The sequence below is a fragment of the Echinops telfairi genome, unplaced genomic scaffold (assembly GCF_000313985.2).
Source record: "Echinops telfairi isolate 266 unplaced genomic scaffold, ASM31398v2 ScPeMD7_7455;HRSCAF=8493, whole genome shotgun sequence".
Classification (NCBI taxonomy): domain Eukaryota; kingdom Metazoa; phylum Chordata; class Mammalia; order Afrosoricida; family Tenrecidae; genus Echinops; species Echinops telfairi.
Window position 1 is genome coordinate 31,034 of NW_022111355.1, and position 6,165 is coordinate 37,198.

Below are 6,165 nucleotides of genomic sequence, written 5' to 3' on the forward strand. Positions count from 1 at the left end.
ACTCAGCTTATTCCCCTATCTTCTCAGCAGATGCCATGGAAAGCTGTTAGGTGTGGAATTCTTCTCAGAAGCTGTGATTTCCACACCTTGTCACCACCTCTCTAGGGGATCCCAAGCACAGTAACTATAGGGAATTTTTAGGACAAGGACCATTACTTTTTGTTGGATGGATTTTGTTTGTCTTCCACTGATCATCCCAGAAATTATTTGAAATCAATATTTCTTGGTGAGACTTTGATTTGCATTTCAGGGAACTATAAAGCATCATTAAATGCTAAGTTTTGAAAGAATTCGGAATTGTTTCTAACATTTATCATGTAAAAATTAAATCTGGGGTAAAGGGGTAATGGAGGGAAAAAAGAGGAGCTGATAAAAAGGGCTCTATAGAAAGTAAATGTCTAGAAATGAATGATGGCAACATATGTACAAATATGCCTGATACAATTGATGTATGGATTATAATAAGAGTTGTAAAAGCCTCCAATAAAATGATCTTTTAACAATAAAAAACCAAATCTTTCCCCAATCTTCACATATATCATCAATCTTATTTCTATGAATACCCATCAATCTATGTTAGTGCATTATCTCCTTTTCAATAACTTGGGTAATGTTATACACATTGATATTAACAATCACACATTGCAGAGGAAATTTATTCTTCCAGAGATACCTTGCAATTCTTGATAATTTATCTCAATTTTCCAAACCTAGGGAAGTAATGCTGGTAATAGTAGATAGAATCCAGGGATGCTTATTTTTAAATCACAAATAATTATATAACCCAAAATATCAATTATGTTAAGATTAAAAAGCTGTACTATAAAGTCTTAACATTTACCACATAAATACAAATGTGACAATTTATGAAAAGTATACTTAGGACAATCTTCACCAAATCAAACTAGAACCCTTAACATTTTATAAATATGTAGACATGTTATTAATAAATTCACAGTTGTATTTAGGCACACATACATACATATTTTAGCCTATCCAAGAAGAGCTGTAGTTTATATAAGAGTTAGTAAAATAAATTCTGCATTCATGTGTTTATGCCTCTGCTATCAGTGGATGACTGTGGCCATATTTTCTCAGTAATACACTCAACTTGTTTCCATTAGGGTGACTTAAAATACATCTGTTTGTGTGGAAGTCATGAAAGAAAAAAAGCAAGAAAGAAACTAGGTCAACAGAAATTCTGTTTTCTGCACATGAGACAGGTTAAAAATGGATCAAGCGTTATAAGAAATATAGTAGAAACTTCACACACGAGCCAAAGGGGAAAAAAGTCAACTAGTACAAATGAAGGAACTGGCTGACATGAAGTACTGGTGAGAGAAGACTGTCGAGTTGTCATTGCGGGGATAACTAATGAAGTTGGAATATCACATAGTTCAGCATTTTCAATTTTAAGTGATAATTTTGGTTTCTTGATTGGTGCCAGAGAACAATGAACACAGATCAAAGAGCTAAAAAAATGACATTACACAACTGTTTTAAAAGAAAATTGAAGTTAATGAAGCCAGCTTTATATAATGAAACTTAATTATTGATCATTTTTGGATGTATCACTATAATCCAGAGAGAAAGATACAATGAAAACAGTTACTTCTGAGGGAATCATCTAGGTTGATATTTAAATCATAAAGGTCAATTCGGAATATGACAGAAGTTTTGTGGATTCTAACGGGTAGATCTGAAGTGAAATTCTCATAGGACATAGAAAATCAAAGAATATTATTATGAATAACTTTAAGGAAAATGAAACATGACATTAGTGAGAAAACATCTTAGAATGTTGCACAAAGGATCACTTTTTTCTCTAACTATCATAACAATATACCAGCTCATTCTTCAAGAGTAGGAAAGGTTGGCCATAGAGGATTTTGTTGAGAAACCTTACACCATCGACACTAAATATCTGATCTTCCCTGCGTATTTCTGTGTGTTCCCATAAGTCAGAGAATATCCTTGAGGCTTGTGGAACTTTCATTCTGATGTGCTGTCAATCAAGGAGGATAGAATTCTTTGGGGTAAAGTTCAGAAGAACAGCTTTACATTTTAATTTTTTGTTAAGTAAAAAATATCTGATTGTGGTGAAATATATTTTGTCTACATTTCTGTGTGTATTGCATATATATTAAGGGTGAAGGGGTCGAATTTGACCTGTCAATCCGGTCGCAGCTTGATGACCTTATTTCGAGGTCCCATGGAGATAAATAGCTCACTGGACGGCAGACACGTACTCTGCTTCATTTTCCTGCTGATATGGCATATGGAGCTATGCTGATGGAGCCAGAGACCTGGAACTGCAGAAGCCACATGGAGACCCACGGCAGCGCTGAGAGGCTGCCACCACCACTGGATCCACAAGACTTTACACCCACTGGCATGTAATCTTCCTGTATTCAGCATCATTGCATGGCTGCATGGGTCTAAAGAGGAATTTATGGACTAGTATTGACATGTGGGGTAATATCAGACATATGGACTTGATCTAGACTGGGATAGGATGTTTTCATAATGTACAATTGCTCTTTGATAGGAAGTTATGTCTTACACATATATGAGTGTTTCTGAATGTTTCTCTAATCAACCCAGACTAACACACTACCCAAGAAGTGTGGCAATAACCCTACAGAGCAGCCTGCAGTGGTCACAAATAGTGATTAGACTAACTCTCCACAGAAGCTGGGGGAGGTGAGCTCCAGGTTAGAGATATGCAGGCAGTTAGTTAGGGAACGAACCACATCAAAGCAAAATGTGGCTCCCATATGACTCTCATCTTCAGTAGGCCCATATGACTCTCATCTTCAGTAGAAAGTATGCAGGCCAGACTCAGCACTGGTATGAAATCTCTTTGCATCTTTATTTATCTATTTTCTGTCTCTCTTGTTCAGCAAGATGACATGATTCAGGAATGTTTATGCTTCCCAATGCAAATCTGTTCACATTCTCAATATGCCATGTTCATGGATAAGGACGCTCAATACCAAGTAAATGTCAATAACAACCAATGATATATTTAAATACAATTCAATTCCGCTCCAATACCAACTTAATCCTTTAAATAAATGGGGTGGGGAAAACAAAACACAATTACTGACATCATATGGAGAATCCCAGGATAAGCAAGAGACCCCCCAAAATAAGAAAAAGGTAGGATGCCTCACACAAACCAACCTTAAAATTATTACAGCCACAGCAATCAAAAAAGTCTGGCACTTATACAAAGACAAGCATGTTGACCAATGGAACAGAATAGAAAACTCATACATAAGCCATCCACATGCAGGCAACTGATCTTCATTTGGGAATTTATAAGGGAGAGGGACATTCTCTTCAACAATGGTGCCAACACAATTGGATCACCACCCTCAGAAGATGAAAGACACCCGAAACCTCAGCTCATGTACAAAAATGAACGCAAGATGATCAGGGACCTAATGTAAATCGCAGAGCTATAGAGCCTATCTATAAGAAAGCAGGGACACATGTAAGTGCCCCATTGAATGGTGTTCATACACTATCAAGCATAACAAAGTAAGTACACACAAAGGAGACAATATAGATGAGAGTGACCTTCTAAAATCAGACATTTGTGCATCGAAAGGATAAAAGGGGAAACCTAGCAACAAAAAATTCTTGTAATTTTAAACTGCAATGTTGTATGTCTATTCTGTGTACAACAATAAACAACTGGAACAAATAGGATTGCATTTTCATTGGAGCCATAGTTTCTATCATTTCCACCTTTCAGAATTTTGAGAGACACAGTTCACCTTGATTAAGTGACTGACCAAGTGTTACCCCAGGAGATGGGGGACTGCAAAACCAATCCAGAAATCTGAGTCTAGAAGAGCTCATTCTGTTGCTTCTTCTGAGAGCAGGGAGCACTGAGGAGCTCATTGAGAACATGTGTACCAACCCTGTTAAGAAGGTGATGTGCAGATGGATAATGTCATGAGTTTGAACTTAAGAAGATCCCTAGCAAACACTGCTATGAAATTATGAGATGATCATGGCAGTCAAATTCAGAGAAGGAAGTGACCTGAATTCGTGTGCAGCTACATCATGGTCTCAAGCTTAAATTGATCAGACAAGCACCAACAGCAGATGGTGAGATGGGAGTTTGGTGAAATGAACAGGATCAAGTGGTGCTATGCGAATGTGCATATGAAAAGGGAACTGACTCAATGATCTCCAAACGAAAAATGCTAGCGTGTTCTTTGCTTGAACCCCTGGATTTTAGTGAAATCAATGTTTATTCATTTTAAAGCAATTGCTTATTCCCTTCTGCAAATTCTGACCAAAAGAAGTCCAGGTGACCAACACCTTGTGGGTGGATTTCCCCATTGTAAAAATATATATTAATTTGGAGATATACAGATTCTAATTTACCTAATTCAACCCTAAGTCTGGGGAAAATGTTTTAAACTTTGTTAAGAGGAATGAAACTGAATGGGGATTGAGCTTTAAAACTGCATGGTTAGAGATAGTGTCACAGCTTCTATAGTCAATAATGTGAATAGTTTTTTTTCCCAAAATTAGACAATCATTGAGTTTAGGGAATAAATTTAAGTGAGATCCATTAGGAATTGTGTTGGAACTGAGCCCATAGCACAAATAGAGGGGCTGTCCTTGGTTGGAATGCTCACATTTCAATTGAACCAGAGTCCCCTGAGTAAGGGACATTTAAAGGAGTATTTATGCTCACTCTCTAAATTTTGAGGATTAGTTGCATGGATGGACTTAATTTTAATGGAGAATGCCTGTTGGGTCTTAAGAAAATGTCTTTTGGTTCAAGATCTAAAACACTGTTCTTGGCTCTCATTCTTACTCTTGTTCTTTTCCTAAATGATTAGTTTCCATTCTCTGCTCTACTGAATCTTTATATTTGAAACCATGACGCAGCTGATTTTGCACCATTGTGGATATTCCCACAACTAAAGGGTGTGTGTGTCTCTATTCAGAATTTTTTAGAGGATAAAGAATTAAAATGCTCTGGGGCCCAACTTTTCTAGGTGGCATGCTCTTCCCTGAGAAAGTATGACACTTGAATCTCTTTATTTATAATGAGATTGACCTCAGTCATCAGGCTCTGGGATGTAGTGTGTGAATTTCTGGTAAGAGCTGTGGGGTTGCTGATGACTGAGGGCCAAGGTAGGAAAAATCCTGCTGCATAAGATTACTAGGGGCACAAAGCTGACTCAAAACATTCTTCCAGAGGTTTCAGGTCATATATGGATAAATAAAATGTAAAGCTAGAAGTGAGACGTGTCCTTTGGACCCAGCATCTGATTTACCCTTTCCTGACCTTCTGAATTTGGACTGATTAGAATCCATCACCACTTTATTCATTTCCTCAAATTTCCATGAATTTCTGTTGGACGTTGCTGTGATTCACAGAACCCAGAAACATGAGGGGATGTCCTCCCAGGTGGAGTGAGTGGAAATTGGAAATGAACAACTTCATAGAAGAGTTGGATCTTTGGGGCATTATCAACTCCAAATCATTGTGACTAATCTGGTATTAATGCTTCTAAAATATGTTATTTTTTTAAAGATGTTATTGCCACACAAGGAAAACTACTAAGGACCATGAGGAGGTTGATTAAGAGGTGTCATGGTATACAGGAAAAAAATAGTATCGGAGAGTGTGAGGTTTGAAGATACCATGAGGTGCAATTGATAGTTTCAACAAACTATATCCTGTTCACTCTCTGGGGCACAGGACATATAGGAGCCCAGGGTAAGACAGAGGCAATGAGGGTCTGCTGGGAAAGAACAATGGGCTCAGAAATTCTGGGCATTCTTTGAACTTCACCACATACCTTTTGAGAAAAAAAAAACATGCATATGAGTTCAAACAGTTACACTACAATGGGCTCAGAAGGAAGAGGGGATCTGAGCGCTGTCACTTTCTGTTTATAAGGACAGGGCTCCCTGACATGCAAATTATTCTTCAGGTACTAGGGTACAATTTCACCTTGGGCTGGGAAAGCTGTCAGTTCTCTGCAGACAGAGCTATGGGAAAGCAGAGTTGTGGTCTAAAGATGCTATTGCTGTGTGTTCTCCTGTGTCTGGTGACCGTTCCCCACGGTGGAGATTCAGATATCTGACCTGGGTCTGTGGGGATGGTTGTGACTTCAAGTGACTGAC